Here is a 20,000-nt window from a genome sequence, read left to right as displayed (position 1 = left end):
TTCCAAAGAGGTTACGAAGGTACAGCCTGCCCTTAGGGGCGTTACGTATCTTACACAGCCATGACCTAACTAGTCCAATAAGAACTAGTGGTGGGTGAGTGAACGAGTCGATTTCATTCCCACGAACTATAGACGATAGGCCACACATAAAAATAGATTAAAATATTTCTTTAATACAGGATGATAAAACCAATAATAGTTTACCATATCTTTGTAAGAAGGACTATTCTCTGAAAGCATCCTTTTCCGTCCTCTCAGTACGAGCCTTATCACTCTTTTTCTTTTCCAGCGTGATCCCTATACATTAAGGCGTGGGCTACCCGATGCGCCCTCTCCAATGCCTTCTTTCAAAGGTACCCTCGCGTCTTATCTCATCTCCTTCAAGAAACCCACACAGCTTTTGTTTTTCACTTTTAGTTCACAATACTTCGGCTTCCCTCCACAGATCTATCCAAATTCTCCAATTTTTTTTTAAAGGCCGCTCATGAATGGCAGGCGCAAGGTACAGTGTCACTGCCCTGAGACTATATATATATATATATATATATATATATATATATATATATATATATATATATATATATATATATATATATATATATATATATATATATATGTGTGTGTGTGTGTGTGTGTGTATGTGTGTGTGTGTGTGTGATCAACGCACAAGCCCTCTCTCCACCCAAGCTAGGACCAGGGAGGGCCAGACCATGGCTGATGATGAATTATAGGCTCCCCCAAAACCTCATCTTTAGTTTACAAGGACAGCGAGGTTGCAGACGCTACTACAACCTATCGAGCTTGAGCGGTTCTCAAACACCAGTCAAGGAGATCGCCAGGCAGAGACGTTTCTAATAGGCTACCACTACCATAAATTTAATGCTGTTATAGAAGTTAATCACGACGTCATTGCATATTGATTATAAACAGAATTGTAGGTTAAGAAGATGGAATAATATAATTTTCAACAAATTGAAAAATATTTAAAAAATAATTCTACTATATAAATCTACATCTCATGTTAAAATCGTTATTAGTAAAAGTCTCATAGTAGACAGTATCACAGAATACACTGAAACAAACACAGCAAAGACACAAAATCGTGCTGTAGCGACTAAGTCCCCTAGCAACGCTTGGCCAACATAAACATAACAAGAGACTCCACTATCGTCAAGAAGAAGGTGCAGACATGATTCAATTTTCAAGTTTCCTATTGCAATAAATCAATGAATTTTGATTCAAACAGAGTGAAAATAAGTTAATCAAGGGTGAATTATATTGGTAAAACTGGTCATAGGATACAAGCGCTTGTAAATTGCAACCCTCGGCAGGTGCTTTCGATTTAGATAAAATATTGGGAGAAGATCGTGTTCCATGTGATGACAAACGATGTTGGGAAACACTTTGTGAACGCGTCTGCTCATGCTGATGTGGCTCAGTGTCATAAACAGAGAGAGAGAGAGAGAGAGAGAGAGAGAGAGAGAGAGAGAGAGAGAGAGAGAGAGAGAGAGAGTTGAAATGGACTATAATATGAAAGGTTGAAAGGTTTAAATAAAACGGTAAATAAAATTTATCGTAAGGATTCATAATGCATTTATGTATGTATGTAGGTATGCATGCATGTAAATATTTGCATACATTTCTATATGTATACACATTATATATATATATATATATATATATATATATATATATATATATATATATATATATATATATGTATACACATTATATATATATATAATATATATATATATATATATATATATATATATATATATATATATATATATATATATATATATATATAGTCAAAACTTCTCCAATTGACAGTTATTAACAAACTAAATACAAGGGTGTCATATAAAACTTTATGATCAAAATCTTGAAGCCATCAATGCAATTTCATCAAGTTAAAAGCCAAATCTTGCCGGGTAATTAAACTTAATTACCCACAGGCGTGTGTGTGTGTACATCTCCCAAAAATACACCCTCGAAGATTATACAAGACTGACTCATTCCCTGTAAATAAACACACGTTCGAGATAAATAAGATAAAATCTAAAAATCAAGACTCTTCAAAATCAAGAAATGACATTAATGACGTACCTTGTGTCTTCATTTACTCATCCCAGGTTTTTCAAGGCGCCAACTACCACTACCACCACTGCTACTCTCGCCCCTCGACCTCTCCTCCCTCTCAGGGTAAGCGGGCAAAAATGGAAGGGCTAAAAACTCATATGCCACGAGTCCAAATAGATGCCACGGAAAGTATAACGAAGAGCATACAGGTGTCTTGCACTCTATGCATCCATGCATCTGTGTGTTTATGTTTCTGTCATTGTGTCAGTATGTCAATATGTACAGTTTATGTATGTATGTATGTATATATATATATATATATATATATATATATATATTGAAGACATGGATTAAATATAAAACACCACGAAGATAATGAAATGGCCATGGCATAAGAAATTTACACCGTTATTCTATGCTGAAAATACAGTACACAAAATATACGAAGAGTTAGAAGAATTTTTTTTTTTATCTCCATAAAGTAAGTTGAGGCATTCTAACAGTATGTGTGTGTGTGTGTGTGTGTGTGTGTGTGTGTGTGTGTGTGGATGTGGGCGCGTGTCATTGACGAATTTTGTAGTTCAGTGCACCTGACCTGGTGTTACTTTAAGTAAAATACAGGATTATCGCTTTGATGTATATACTTGCATTTGGATACTTAGAATCATAAGAATGCGCATGTATTTACATATTTCTTTGGAAATAAATTTATCCAGTTTATATTTTCTCAGGCTTATATTTATATTCTCATCAAAACATTCTTAGATTAAAATACAGACTATATTACATTTCCTTCAAGCCTTTTATTTAACTACACTAACCTGTTATGGATTTGACAATTTAACATATGAGAACACACTTTTCGCAGAAATTTGTCATTTTGAAAATAAAATTGTTCACATATATTGCAGGGGATTCATTACATGATATTCGACATACAGTAAGGCAACGCCAGAAGAGCTCTTTACAAGTACCATTTTTTGTTATATTTTTGTTATTAGATGCCACATAACATTAGAAGTTATTACTTAAAAAGTAGTTATGATCATAAAATGTCTTTTCTTATCATTGTGATTATTTAAGAAATGTTTATACTTCACATTCCATTTTTTTAGTTTTAGTTAACATTTACATTCTCAATTCTAACCATTGCTGACAAATCATTCCCATAGTCCGAGCAGTTGATTAATAAAACAGAATTAAACAAAATTTGAAAAATATTCAAAGAAATTATCGATTTTGTAATCCAATGTTAATTTAAAACTCTAAATATGATGCCAAAAGGATAAACAAATCCGGACCCTTTGTAATTCGTTGGGACAGACCGGGTGTAATGTTTCAAAAGTTATGATTGACAACAAACATTTTATAAGGGAAGCATGTACTATCACGAACAAAAGTTCGTTCCCTTAGACTTCCAGAGAGTGAACACGAATCGCCTCACTATGAATCACCGAAGCTTTTAAACAAATAAGTCCTGGAAAACCCAATAGATGGCGCACGGCAAGGACGTTGGACGCAGAGAGGACTAGGAAGTATTTATTTTTCTAAAGCATTGAGGAAAGTCTCCTTAGTCTGATATCGTTAGAAAGTGATAGATGATTTTGTTGTTTTTGACGTTACTGGGTTTGTGTGTAAAATGTGAAGTTAATGAAATATGCTGGATAAATATGAGAATAAAATTATGTTTACGATATCTACATTCTTGAATTGGTATTGTCATATATTATCGTATCTTATCAAGATACATGACCAACCAAGGGTCATTACAAAACATTTGGTTTAAATGTGTACGGAAGTGTTTTATAATCTACAAGTCTTCTATAGCAAAAACAAAATAAATGTTTGTAAAAGCAAGTCGGCATTTTTTTTTCACTTGCGTTATTAATGTAGTAACCACAAACTGCACTTTCATATGCAAATATTCATAGATCTGTCATTTTGCGATTCATAGATCTGTCATATTGCGTAATTGGGCCAACTTTCTGAGCGAAGGTGGGTGGTATGGGGTATGACACCCAATACCCGTTTTCAGACACTTGAAAAAAACTGATTTTTTTCTAATCTTATATATATTGAGTCAATATGAAATATGAAGATACTTTCACCATAGGTAATATTTAGTATAAAGAGAGAAAGGCTGAAAGAGAAGAAAAAATGGTAATGAGGTGACAAATATTCAAAAGAGAGAGAGAGAGAGAGAGAGAGAGAGAGAGAGAGAGAGAGAGAGAGAGAGAGAGAGAGAGAGAGTAGCTTTTAGTTTCTGTTCTACATTAACAACATCGTAAAACAAGCCTCATGATACTACTGTCAGTAGCAAAGCAGATATACTTATTAGTTTCAAGAATAGCTTGACATTTGTTTACGATGCTTTGTTGTCGAAAATTTGTGGCAAAGTAGTTTTCCAGTGCTCTTGTATGAAGAGCTAATGGGAATGCGCTAACGACCTGTTTTTATTGATATTTTACATGCTATTTTAGGAACGCAATTTCTCTATCATGGAAAGTCAGTGGCAGGGGTTTTTGCCATGCCAAGACTCATTCTTGTCATATGGGATTGGTTACTATTATTATTATTATTATTACTATCCAAGCTACAACCCTAGTTGGAAAAGCAAGATGCTATAAGCCCAGTGAGGAAAGGAAATAAGGAAATAAATAAATGAAGAGAACAAATTAACAATAAATCATTCTAAAATAAGAAACAACGTCAAAACAGACATGTCATATAATAAACTATCAACAACATCAAAAACAAATATGTCATAAATAAACTATAAAAAGACTATGTCCGCCTGGTCAACAAAAAAGCATTTGCTCCAACTTTGAACTTTTGAAGTTCTACTGATTCAACCACCCGATTAGGAAGATCATTCCACAACTTGGTCACAGCTGGAATAAAACTTCTAGAGTACTGCGTAGTATTGAGCCTGGTGATGGAGAAGGCCTGGCTATTAGAATTAACTGCCTGCCTAGTATTACGAACAGGATAGAATTGTCCAGGGAGATCTGAATGTAAAGGATGGTCAGAGTTGTGAAAAATCTTATGCAACATACATAATGAACTAATTGAACGACGGTGCCAGAGATTAATATCTAGATCAGGAATAAGAAATTTAATAGACCGTAAGTTTCTGTCCAACAAATTAAGATGAGAATCAGCAGCTGAAGACCAGACAGGAGAACAATACTCAAAACAAGGTAGAATGAAAGAATTAAAACACTTCTTCAGAATAGATTGATCACCGAAAATCTTGAAAGACTTTCTCAATAAGCCTATTTTTTGTGAAATTGAAGAAGACACAGACCTTATATGTTTCTCAAAAGTAAATTTACTGTCGAGAATCACACCTAAAATTTTGAAAGAGTCATACATATTTAAAGAAACATTATCAATACTGAGATCCGGATGTTGAGGAACCACCGTCCTTGACCTACTTACAATCATACTTTGAGTTTTGTTAGGATTCAACTTCATACCCCATAATTTGCACCATGCACTAATTCTAGCTAAATCTCTATTAAGGGATTCACCAACCCTAGATCTACATTCAGGGGATGGAATTGATGCAAAGAGAGTAGCATCATCTGCATATGCAACAAGCTTGTTTTCTAGGCCAAACCACATGTCATGTGTATATAGTATGAAAAGTAATGGGCCAAGAACACTACCCTGTGGAACACCGGATATCACATTCCTATAATCACTATGGTGCCCATCAACAACAACTCTTTGAGATCTATTACTTAAAAAATCAATAATAATGCTAAGAAACGACCCACCCACTCCCAACTGTTTCAGTTTGAAAACAAGGGCCTCATGATTAACACGGTCAAAGGCAGCACTAAAATCAAGGCCACAATCAAGGGATTTCTGTACAGCATTGGAGATTGTAAGAAGGGCATCACATGCTCCAAGGCCTTTACAAAAACCAAATTGCAAACTAGGGAAGAGATGATTACCTTCAGCAAACCTATTAAGACGTTTTGCCAGAAGACGTTCAAAAACTTTAGATAATATGGGAGTTATGGAAATTGGGCGGTAATCAGTGGGACTTGAGCTACCACAAACACATTTACATAGAGGAGTAACATTACCAATTCTCCAACTAGTGCTAAAAGCTCCTCTTCTTGCTAATTTGCGCAAAATAACAGATAACTTTGGAGCTAAGAAATATGCTGTCTTTATAAAAAACAAAGGAAAAATACCATTTGGGTCTACACCTCCATAAGCATCAAGGTCCATCAACAGAGCTTTAATCTCACGAGATCGAAAAGCTAAACTAGTTAGTTTAGCCTCAGGAAAAAAGGAATGAGGAAGTTCAAGTTTTTCATTACTCTGTTTACTGTCAAAAACATCAGCCAAAAGGGTTGCCTTTTCCTTTGGACAGTGAGTGACTGAGCCATCTGGTTTAAGTAAAGGAGGAACTGTTGCATCTACACCAAAGAGTGCAGATTTAAGGGTAGACCACCATTTATGTTCCTGAGTTGTACCAGAAAGGGTTTCTTTTATGGTTAAATTGTACTCCTTTTCAGTTGAGGGACTAACCACTAGTCGAAACCTTTGCGAGTTGGGTTGGCTAGTATATAACCCATCTTAGTGTGCACATTTCAACTCAAACTAATTCTATCAGTGTTTATTTTTACTTCATGGGTCTTATTTTAGATAACAGATATTGTCTAAAGTGTTGTACTCCTGGTTTGTCAATTTTATTACTATCTTTCTTTATTACTTGATATGTATCCTTCTTTTCTTGGAATTAGCGTATTCTTTGAATTCTCTTTCTATTTCACAAAAACAACTAGTAATATTTAAAATGTCTTCTCTTTACAAAATCTAGATAACTTTGACTGAAATTTATTCTTAAAACCTCTATATTGTTTTCATACAGTGTGTTAGACAATTCCTGAGCAATTCACAAAGTTAATTGTCTTTTTGTCACTAATTTGATTTTGACATTATCACTATCATTGAAGAACGTAAAATTATTTTTGCTCTGAGCTTTGTATCATGCACGATCTTCTAGAACATTTTGTATTAATTAGTAGTGAAGTAAAATGGAGTTTACTAAAAATCATATATTTTGTTAATATTTTATTAGTATTTACACAAAATACTTCAGTATGATGTCCAACCTCCATCTGCTTCGATGACCTCACGCAGACAATTGGGTATGGAATCTACAAGATTCATGCAAAGTAGCGGACGAGGACGGACATTCTCTCACAGATCATTGGCTTTAGTTTCTACTGCCTGGTGGGTATGCTGCTCCCCAACGTCACTTTCCCAAACCATCATAGCCCAAAGGTGTTCAATTGGGTTCAAGTCGCATCCTTTCGATGGCCCCTCCAAAACTTCAATTTCAGGAGGATCCTGTAGCCAGTTACTCACCACGCGGCTTTTATGGATGGGACTTTGATCGTGGACCAACTTTATTAAACCAGGAGCAGGAACTGCCATTGTCCGAACTGTTGGAAGTGTAACACTTGCTCCAGGATTTCGACGTATTTTTCTCCTGTGAAGCGGCCATCGATCTTGACAAGTTTACCAGGACCATATCCCCCAAATCCATCCCAATCCATCTGCCACTTATCGCTCAGAGATGGATGTGATTCTCCTGATAGCGTGTGTTAGGTCAGCGCCAACCATGCCTAGCTCGGGCTGCCACTGACTGAAACACCTTCTCATCAGTAAAGATTATATTTCTCCAACGATTTTCGTCACGCGGAAGGTGTTCCGAAGCAAACCCAAGGCGACATTCCTTATGTGCACGAGTGAGCATTCCCTTCTATGATGGGATATGACAGCGAATCCTGCTTCATTGAGTCTTCGTCTCAAGGTCATGGGATGGCAGTTTAACCTCAGATTTCTAGTATGCTGAACCGACGTCCTCATAGGATGCATTTCACAGACTGCTCCAATCTGGGCATCTGTCCTGGGCAAGGTTGCACGTGGCCTTCCACTTCGAGGCCTTGTTTTCCCGGAGCCCTCTTCCTCCCACCGAGCGATCCACTTCCTGCCCATTTTAGTGCTTCTCCCAATTCGATGACCAATGTTCGCCACTGTCAATCCACTTTCTCATAATCCAATTCTTCCTCGTTCAGCAACCACCTCTGTGGAATTTGCGCATCTCTCTGGCATTGCTATTATGGTAGTGATAAATCTATATACACAAATGTATTAGACATGTCAACTTCATTATCTCAAATACTGGAATAAAAGCATTGTCCATGGTAGGATTTTCAGCCTACAACTTTTCGTAGTCCCGCGTGGCTCTGGTCAATAGCAGTAGAGTGTGTAACAAGACTGGCTGCGGTGTGTCTGAAGTCACCTGCTACGAAAGGTTTACCTTTCACCACCCTGGGTAGTTTCATAAACTTTGGGGTAGATGATCATGTTGATTTAAAAAAAAAGTGTCAACTCTATAATATTGTTTGTAGATTAAAAGTGTTCATGCCCATGACATTCTAAATTACATTAACAATACTCACAATTGGACTAGTAAAAAAAATATTAATTTCTTAGCTCGTTTACATTGCTGTAACCTTACCACCTATTAAACTGCCAAACAACAATCACTGAGAAGATCGTTTGATTTTTACGTGATTTAGATTGCCACTTTCCCGGTAACATACACTCTTTCATATTTTGTTCCTGTTTTTATTTCTGTTCTCTTAAAGTAATCATCTGACTTTTTTCTATCTTGTTTCAAAATATGGAAATATCACATTTGTGGAAATATCTAAATTTTATACTATATTTTGAAAAAAAAATAAGTATAGTATTAACTTTAGTTTGGAAAATCCCATTCGGTTGCCATACCTCATATCGCCCACTTCGCTCAGAATGTTGGCTCAATTACGCAATATGACAGATCTATGAATATTATTATCATTATTATTAGACAAGCTACAACCCTAGTTGGAAATGCAAGATACTATAATCCCGAGGGCTCCAACACGGAAAAATAGCCCAGTGAGGAAAGGAAACAAGGAAAAAAATAAATGATGAGAACAAATTAACAATAAATCATTCTAAAAACAGTAACAACGTCAAAACAAATATGTCATATATAAACTATTAACAACGTCAAAACAGATATGTCCTATATAAACTATAAAAAGACTCATGTCAGCCTGGTCAAAATAAAAACGTTTGCTGCAACGTTTAACTTTTGAAGTTCAACTGATTGAATCTCCCGATTAGGAAGATCATTCCACAACTTGGTCACAGCTGGAATAAAACTTCTAGAAAACTGCGTAGTATTGAGCCTTAGTTAGAATTAACTACCTGCCTGTTATTACGAAGAGGATAGAATTGTCCAGAGAGATCTGAATGTAAAGGGTGGTCGGAGTTATGAAAAATTTTATACAACATGCATAATGAACAAATTGAATGACGGTGCCAAAGATTAATATCTAGATCAGGAATAAGAAGTTTAATAGACCGCAAGTTTCTCTCCAACAAATTGAGATGAGAATCAGCAGCCGAAGACCAGACTGGAGAACAATACTCAAAACAAGGTAGAATGCAAGAATTAAAACACTTCTTCATAATAGATTGATCACCGAAAATTTTGTAAGACTTTCTCAATAATGAATATTTGCATATGAAACTGCAGTGTGTTGTTACTACATTAATAACGCAAGTGAAATAAAAAAAACAAATTGCCGACTTGCTTCTACAAATGTTTATTTTGTTTTTACGATAGAAGACTTGCAGATTATAAAACACTTCCATACACATTTAAACCAAAATGTTTTGTAATGGCCCTTGGTTGGTTATGTCTCTTAATAAGATACAATAATATATGACAATACCAATTCAAGAATGTAGATAACGTAAACATAATTTTATTCTCATATTTATCCAACATATTTCGTTAACTGCACATTTTACACACAAACCCAGTAACGTCAAAAACAACAGAATCATCTATCACTTTCTAGCAATATCAGATTATGGAGACTTTCCTCAATGCTTTAGAAAAATGAATACTTCCTATTCCTCTCTGCGTCCAACGTCCTTGCCGTGCGCCATCTATTGGGTTTTCCAGGACTTATTTGTTCAAAAGCTTCGGTGATTCATAGTGAGGCGATTCGTGTTTACTCTCTGGAAGTCTAAGGGAACGAACTTTTGTTCATGATAGTACAAGAACACCACCTAACCTAAGGTTCCCCACCTAACCTAACCTAGGAGCCGTAAACTTAGCTACCGGGGGACTACGCCCCCTGCAACACCCTTAGACTGTCGTAGTCTTAGCTTATCCTAAGACTAAGTCTCAATGTTGTGTTCACTTACATATTGGCTTCACTCCTGGCAAGATAAATCGAATTATTTCGTCAAATGTAAAACTAGCTTCATATTATCGTATTTCAGATAAAAATCAACAGCAACGTACCCATCGTCAAAATTGATTTGACAAGTATTAAGACAGATAACACCTGTCCCAACGCACTACATTCATCCCGAAAATATCCCAACAAGACAAAATACAGGATGTAAAGCATTAACAACTAAGAGATGACAACTCTTGTTTGGAATTTCTTCAGAATCCAAATATCAGACACTTTGGTTGTAGAAATTTCTAATCTATCGTGATTCAATCGATAAAACTGCTAATTGGTGCCTATCAACTCACTGCAATTACTCGCAACATCTGTTTAGATCTACAGGAGTAAAAGGGTGCGCATCACCTTATCAGTTGGTGCCCGTCGGTGCCATTAAGAACCTCATTAGCAGATCTGATCGGTAAAGCCTGAGAGAAATTACTCTTAAGGTTTGGTATTGGATTTGCCATAGAAAAATGAATAAAAAATAGGAATAGAACATGGGAGAACTGTGTAAGGGAAAGATGGGAAATTGGACAGATAAATAATACGAAGGAAGAAAGCGATGTGAGGCAGGTCACCTTCATTAGCGTGGGGTGTGGTTGAGGGAAGGGGATTGGAGGAAAGGAAAGGGGAAAGGGAAAAAGAGGGAGGAGAATAAGTGGGAAGCGGAAAAGGGGAAATGTGAAAAAGATAGAAGGTAAAACGAGGGAAGGGAAAAAGTGGAAAGGGAAAAAGAGGAAAGGTATAAAGAGAGAAGGATTAAAATGTTAAGGCAAAATGACGGAAGAGAAAAAAGGAGAAATGAAAAAAAAAGAATTAAGGTAAAAGGAGGAAAGACACAAGGAGGGGGGGGGGGGGGACAAGGAGCGAAGCAAAAAAGAGATAAGGGAAAAAGAGTAAAGGAGAAAGCGGGTATAAACTACAGACATGTAAGAATCTTTCAGTAAAGAGACATTACGATTCTAACATCAAATGAAAAAGGGGTTGAAAAAATAAGGGAATGAAATTAAACCCAGTGAAGAATGACAAGGGAAAATGGGTAAAATATGCATTATAACTTACAAAGCAGTTCTTCCAGAGTGGATATAAGAAAGAGATGAATGAATCACGTCACGACTCGCGTAGTAGGTTAGGTTAGTCGGTTGGTTTGGTTAGGTTAGGTTAGGTTAGATTAGGCTAAGATCTGTACCCAACTTTGCAGTCATTTCAGAATCAAACTGTTGAACTGGAAATCGAAGTTTCAAATTAAATTAAAGTTTAAAAACAGTTGAAACTAAGACAACGAAATAAAAATAAGATTCTCAATGACACAAAAATACTTAAATGAACCATTTTTATTTAGTTAGCAAATCTTAGCAAAACTATTAATAGACCAGTAAGTTATTATTTTCATTACCATTATCATCTCAAAAAGACCAGTAATATCACTATTATTGTTATACAATTATTCTTATTATTACTATCATCCCCAAAAGACTGTAAAATACAAAAGAAAGCTCTCAGGAAAGGATTCCCTATTTGTGAAAATACGAGGAATATCAAATAAATAATTAGAAAATAAATCTACCAACAAATACAGTAAAAAAGAGAACCCTATCATCCTGCGGGTATTCCCTTAAAATCAAATCTGAATAAATCACAAAATAAATGAGAGAACCCACTCATAAAACTCCATTGGCAGGAACACACACGCACTTACACGCACACAGAAAGACAAACTAAGACAACCTAGAGTAACTAGACAGACACCTGGCCTGTTCGTGCCAGACTCCTTGGCAAGATAAGCGCATTAAAACTAGTCCGTACTTGTTCTATCGAACGAGATAACAGAGGCGAACTCATTAACGTGGTTCGACTCAGGTTATCGCGTATCGAACAGGTTTTACTCTGTTCGCGGAAACTAATGACAGGGACTGGGTATGGGGTATCTCATTTTAAACCTGGACAGATGCTGTGCTAAGTCTTTGGAAGGTTGAAATCTAGAAGTCTCGTTCTATGCCTTAAACGTTTCAATGGAAAGACTTCCTTACAGCATTTTATCCTTAAGAACGTTTGATACAAACAAATGCAGATGAAACAATTGTAATAACGATGAAAACTGCTGTGATTTCTAGTGACAAAAAGAAATATTAGATGGTATTTATAATATTTTAATAAGAAATATAGAAATACTTATTGGCAAAGTGAGAAAGTTCCCTTATATTTTAAAAAAATGTAGTTTATCTATAACTGCATTACGAGATTATAGTTTTGTCCCCAATTGAATTTCTCTTTCAAAAAGCCAAATCAATACAATAAGAGACCCATATAATACGTAACAATAATAAAACAAACTTTAAGTAAATGTAGATGTCTTAAAAGGAAACTATAGAGATCTAGAATATTTATATAAATATCCTTCTAAAGGTTTAAATGTCACTCATGAATGACAGAGGCATGGGACAGGACAATGCCCTAGAGACTAATCACATATGACCAGCGTCCAAGCCCCCTCTCTATCAAGCTAGGACCAGGGAAACCAGCACCCCACCCCACCTCCGTCCTTAGCTCACAAAGATGGTGAGGTTACAGAAACAAGTAGAAACTATCGAGCTTGATTTGTCTCGAACTTCCGACCAACAGACCGCTGGGCAGGGATGCTTCCAAAAGGAAATAAATAACAAATACACTTCACCATCATAAAGAACTTGATAATTGTATAATATCAACTCTTCGTCAAAAATTAAGAAATAGTATGAAATTTATAACGAGAGAGAGAGAGAGAGAGAGAGAGAGAGAGATGTGAAAAAATTACTCATTATATAACTTTAATAGCAGCTGTGTTATACTGTCTACATGATTTATTTGAATTACCTATTTTGATCATTGTAATCTATAGTCCTACTTGAGCTTATTTTCAAATGATACTTTTCACTTTGAGAAAGTTACCTGAGAATTCAACATTCTTTTTTTTTCTTTCTTTTTTAAGCGTCTACTAATGACAATATAATAAATTAATTTCTAGCTTTAGTTAACAAAGGAGGCATTGTAGATACACAACTGATACAAAAACTCAGGGCGATATATCATTATTATTATTATCATTATTATTATTATTATTATTATTATTATTATTATTATTATTATTATTATTATTATTTGATAAGCTACAACCCTTGTTGGAAAAGGAGGAAAGGGAATAAGAATAAATAAAATATTTTAAGAACAGTAACAACATAAAAATAAATATCTCCTTTATAAACAATAGAAACTTTTACAAGAACAAGAGAAATAAGATAGAATAGAGTGCCCGAGTGTACCCTCAAGCAAGAGAACTCTAAACCAAGACAGTAGAAGACCATGGTACAGAGGCTATGGCACTACCCAAGACTAGAGATCAATGGTTTGTTTTGGAGTGTCCTTCTCCTAGAAGTGTTGCTTACCATAGTTAAATAGTTTCTCTTACGTAGCAAATCAGTCAACTTGACTTGTGTTCTGGCGACTTTTGCCAAAGTCCCAGAAACTAAATTGGGGAGATTACCTCCAAATACGTAGAACTTGCTTATCATAACTCATCAAACCGATTCTGATAAATTTATTTGAGACCAAAGGAGCTATAATTCAGAGCAAAGTCTCGTTCGATTTCCTTTAAACTGCAAAATCATGTTTTATTACTTCCTGTTGGCACATGTAAGTTACACAGTTTTGCCAATGGGATTATAGTTATGTAAGTTGATGTAGAACAATTTCTATAAAGGTGAAACCAAGTTAGGTTGAATTGTTTGTAAACACCAAATCCAGAGTATTATTATTATTATTATTATTATTATTATTATTATTATTATTATTATTATTATTATTATTATTATTATTATTATTATTATTATTATTACAAGTTAGACTATAACCCTAGTATTATTATTATTATTATTATTATTATTATTATTATTATTATTATTATTATTAATACAAGTTAGACTATAACCCTAGTATTATTATTATTATTATTATTATTATTATTATTATTATTATTACAAGTTAGACTATAACCCTATTATTATTATTATTATTATTATTATTATTATTACAAGTTAGAATATAACCCTAGTTGGAAAAGCAAGAAACTATAAGCCCAAGGGCTCCAACAGGAAAAATAGCCCAGTGAGGAAAGGAAACAATGAAATAAATAAACTACAAGAGACGAATAACCAGTTAATATAAAATATTTCAAGAGCAGTAACAACATTTAATTAGATCCATCACATATAAAATATAAAAAGTTCAACAAACAAGAGGAAGAGAAATAAGATAGAACAGCATGCCCGAGTGTACCCACAAGAAAGAGGACTCTAATCCAAGACGGTGAAAGGCCATGGTACAGAGGCTATGGAACTACTCAAGACCAGAGAACAATGGTTTGATTTTGGAGTATCCTTATCCTAGAAGAACTGCATACCATAGCTAAAGAGTCTCTTCTACCCTTATCAAGTGGAAAGTAGCCACTGAACAATTACAGTTTGGTAATCTCAGTGTTGTCAGGTTTATGAGGACGGAGGAGAATGTAGAAAGAATAGGCCAGACTATTCGGTACATGTGTAGGCAAACACAAAATGAGCCGTAACCAGGGAGAGGGATCCAATGTCTGGTAAGTCAAAGTACCCAATAACTCTCTAGCAGTAGTATTTAAAATGGTAGGTGGTGCCCTGGCCAACCTACAACCAACAATTATTATTATTATTATTATTATTATTATTATTATTATTATTATTATTATTATTATTATTATTATTATTATTATCTTTAACCTACAACCCTAGTTGGAAAAATAGGATGCTATAAGCTGAAGGGCTCCAGCAGGGAAAAATAGCCCAATGAGGAAAGGATATAAGGAAACAAGATAAAATTGGTAGTTCTAAAATATTCTAAGGAAAAATTACCTTCTTTCAACTTGTCACAAACAACAGCGTAAAAGAAGTAATTCAATTACATCAGAACTAAAAATATTTAAGGCAAAATCACAGCTACATATGAAAAGTGCAAGTCTTTTAATTTACCACAAATATTAACATTTATGTAAAAAGGAACTTTACTTTCATCACAACTGAAAGAATACAAATACATAGTAAATAAATAAATAAATATATATACATATATATATATATATATATATATATATATATATATATATATATATATATATATATTTATATATATATTATATATATATGTATGTGTATATATATACAAACACATATATATATACATATATATGTATGTGCATATATATATATATATATATATATATATATATATATATATATATATATATAGATACATACATATATACATAAATATACATATATATATATACATACATATATATATATATATATATATATATATATATATATATATATATATATATATATATATATATATGTAAATGTGGATTTAAAACAAGTCAGGTTAAAGAGATAACAAAATCGTGTGTCAAAACTCAAGATGTTTTTAATGGAATAGATTATCACCCTCATTAAACTTTACAAAAAAAAATACAAGTTTCCTCTAAAGAAAAAAGGGAAAGAACCAAAAGTAAACAGAAAACTGTGTTATAAACTTCATCATATTTGTCCTGCTTGAGGGTACACTCAGGCACTCACTCTGTTCTATCTTATTTCACTTCCACTAGTTTTTTTGTTTTTGTTTAAAGTTTATTTAGTTTATATATGAAAAAAAATATTTCAATGTTGTTGCTGTTATTAAAATATTTTATTCAATTGTTATTTACTTTTCTTGTAGCTTCCTTATTTCCTTTCCTCACTTGGATATTTTCCCTGTGGGAGCCCTTGGGCTTATAGCATCCTGCTTTTCCAACTAGGGTTGTAGCTCAGCAAGTAATAATAATAATAATAATAATGTTTCCATGACATGCGGCAGCCTATATATTGTATATTTACTACATGACTAATTTATAGTGCTATTCATTATTCATTCTCTTTTTCACTAGTGTTCCTGGTTTTATACATTTAAATGGTATTTCATTCAATAAACGATTGCTCGCAGTGAGGTTACTAGTGAATCATCTAATTACATAACTAAATATTACACAGCAAAACTAAATATCGAATTACTACACTAAAGAACTACAAAACTAAATACCTAACTATATATCAAATTAATAAATCAAATATCAAAGTACAATATTAAATAATTAATTAATAAACATATAACCTACAAAACTAAATATCTAATTACAAATGTAAATAGTTAGCTGCAAACTATTCTAACTCAAAAATCAAATATCGAATTTACTAAATTATCTAATTGCAAAAATATTTAACTAACTGTAAAGCTAAATATCTAACTACAAATCCAAATATCTAACTGCAAAACTAAATATCGAACTACTAAAATAAACATCTAACTACAAAACTAAACATCTAACTTCCAAACTAAATATCGAACTATAAAACTAATTATCTATCTTCAGAATTAAATATCTAACTAAAAACATAATATTCAGCTAAAACTAAACTAAATTTTGACTCGCTAATCTAAATATCTAACTACAAAACTAAATGTTTAAATACTAAGTTAAATATATAACTACAAATATAAATATTTAACTTAAAATTAAATACTGAAGTTTAAAACTAATTATCGAATTATAAAACTAAATATCTAACAACAAAACTGAATATCGAATTAAAAAACTAAATATCCAGCCACAAAACTGAATTTCGAATTATCAAACTAAATATCAAACTGCAAAACTAAATATCTAACAGCAAGCCTAAATACCTAACTAAGAAAAACTCAAAAGTTAAGAAATGATATACTAACATTTAGGTTCTTTTGCCTTTTAAAGAGATTTACGAGACAACGTCTGCTTTCTGGTGTGTACACTGGAGAAGCCAAGATAAGATACGACTTTATGAAAAAGTCTTATTTTTTGCCCTTACGTAAGTGAAGGAGAAAAAAAGTCTTTGCAAATTAATTAACGGTGGCATTAAGTGCAGACTTAATACCCCTTGGGATAGTTTCAGTCTGACTACGTCCACCTCCTGATTTTAAGCAAATCTCTTAACACGCTTAGACAAACACTGGCAATTTTTAACACATTATTATTATTATTATTATCATTATTATTATTATTATTATTATTATTATTATTATTATTATTATTATTATTATTATTATTATTATTATTATTATTATTATTATTATTATTGCTTAGAATGTGGAACAATTTATATGAAACATAACAAACAGGTCATTACGTTGCAAAAACAAATCCACTATATAAAATAATATATAAAAAAATAGTTAATATTCAATATAGAAAGAAAACCAAATAATTAAAATAAACAGTAATGAATTTAAAAAATTGCAATTTCTAAGAATAGTCTGAAGCCTTTCTTAAGAACATTCGATGACACTGAGAGAGAAAGCGTGCTGCATTTTTACAGCAAACTAAAACATCTTGCTTAGACACCGTTTAAAAGTTCGTTCGTATCCACTGATGCTTAAAGCTAGGCCTCTCGCATGTGTTCAGAAAGCTGTATTGATTTCTTAGCAATCAGTTATAACACCAGGATTTATGTACACCGTTTCAGTTTGACATCAAGACTATAAACGTCTTCAGGGTTCAGTCAATCTTGACAGGTTTAACACAAAATTCTTACGTCAGACATCGTACATGTCAACGAGTTACACCGTTGGGAACACCTGGTTTTTACTTTACTCACTACGAAATGTACTTAAGATAAAAGAAATAATGACAATATCCCCCCAAAACCAACTTTAATGATCTGATGATATTTGTATTAAATCTAGTTAAAGGAAGTATGGTTTTATCTTCAAGCAGTCAAACTTGCTTTACCAGCTGTTGAGTTCGTGCCTCAGTTGCCATAAGGTGCTGCCAATCAAGATTATCCTCATTCCGTTATCATCCAATAATAGGTAATCCGCCTCGCTCACAAGACTGACTTTCTTTACGTTGTGAATAGTTGGATTTGATTCGCTTTGTGAATATGCGTCAGTATGCCAATCACTGTGCAAAGGGGGAAAACCCAGCAGTTGCAATATGAAGCATATGAGAAATGGAGAGAATCTTACAAAACCATTTGCAAATATGTTTTTCATATTATAAAAAATTAAGGGGATCAAAAATAGTAATAAATTGATACCAGAGAACACAGCCTTAAGGCTGCCTTACTCAATACTGCAAGAAATGGACGATAGGGTAGGGCTCCTAGTTTTAAACAGATGCCCCCACTGTTGCCACATCTCCAGAGATCACCGAGATGGAAGAAATTAAGCTAGAACGGTGGTATAGAAAAAGGGTAAAGAGGGAGTGCACCTTGAGACGAAATGACCCTGGACAGAGTACAAGGCTAGAAAAGGGATTGAAAGGAAACTGCTAAAACCTTCAAGTAATGTTGGAATAATTTGAAACTGACTCGCATGCAACTCTCTTAAAACATCAGCAATTAATCTTATATAAAATCCTCAATTCTTTCATTTCACTGCCTATAAAATTATTGCAATTAATCCCTAATTATCTAAGTAATAATATCATTCAGTCTTAGGTTATTAGCTTTTATATCGTTACTGAAAATAATAAGAAGAAAGGCTGATCTCTGACCTTACACAAGACAGCTGTAAGCCAAGTTTTTATCAATACTTGTAACATAAGTCTTTATTTCTTATATAGTCCTTATTTCAAAGGGATGACCATTTCTAAAGGGGAAAATTGCAATCGCCTGATTCTTTCCAAGTGTCACTTTTCTAAAATATTTTTTTTTTTTTTTTTTTTTTACTCTATACACTCTGCCACATGAGCTGACTATACTTGTTTAAGGATAAAAGACAATCCAATGTCGTAAAATTATTTCAGACATCTGAAATATTAAGACCTTGAAGTACTAAAAAGTTTATGTGAATATAACGCCAGAATATAACGTTCAAAGTAATAATTTCAATTCAAAATTACCCCCATTTTCATCAATGTTTAAAGAAAACTAGTGATATGGGCTATACTCAAATTTGAATGCGTAATCCATTCAAAATAAAACTCGTTAGTTATAATACGGGCTGCATAACTGTAAGAGCATGTACTTGGCCACAAAGGTTAGGCAATCTACAACAACAAGTTGGTTATAAAACCTGAACTATTCTAATTCCTACTGTTTCTTCAATCAAGGTATCTGGCCGACCGTCGTTGCCTTTAAAAGTTCAGGTGGACTCAAAGTTTAAATTCCCTTTAGAAATGGACACCCTAAAGCCACAATGGCACGCAAAACCTGCGGGATCTGTACGTCTGTCAAATCAAAGACGCTCCACGCAACGAGCTCACCTGAGAGAGCCTGGCAGTGACCCCTTGACCTGAGCGTGGAGTGGACACGAGGGAGGGGGGCGTCACACCATTCAGGTTTCCCTGTCTTACAGACACTGCACTAGTGAGTTTCTCCAAAGGAGCCAACAGCAGCGGACGGGTTAAACGTTTCGCGGCGCCGGAGGTCTTACTGAGAACCTATCTGGAAGAGAACCTTCTCTCCTGCGTTCTCTCATCCTCCCAGACGCTCTGGACACACGCCAGATGAA

At 33.9% G+C, this 20,000-nt stretch overlaps 1 protein-coding gene across 6 annotated transcripts in view; it reads right to left on the bottom strand.

The window, feature by feature from the left end:
* LOC137658688 (glutathione S-transferase 1-like) overlaps positions 1-20,000 on the bottom strand; it is a 459,350-nt gene that overhangs the window by 188,404 nt on the left and 250,946 nt on the right. Inside the window, exon 1 of one of the 6 annotated variants that reach the window (XM_068393677.1) lies at positions 19,753-19,894. The exons of the other annotated variants lie outside the window; for them this stretch is intronic. The gene's annotated coding sequence lies outside the window, so the exon portion shown is untranslated. Of the gene's footprint in view, positions 1-19,752; positions 19,895-20,000 lie in introns of those variants that run through there. 6 annotated transcript variants of the gene reach the window in all.

Source organism: Palaemon carinicauda, chromosome 19 (genome assembly GCF_036898095.1).
Source record: "Palaemon carinicauda isolate YSFRI2023 chromosome 19, ASM3689809v2, whole genome shotgun sequence".
Taxonomy (NCBI): domain Eukaryota; kingdom Metazoa; phylum Arthropoda; class Malacostraca; order Decapoda; family Palaemonidae; genus Palaemon; species Palaemon carinicauda.
Note: the sequence above shows the minus strand (reverse complement) of the source record. Positions and strands in the feature narration are given on the sequence as shown.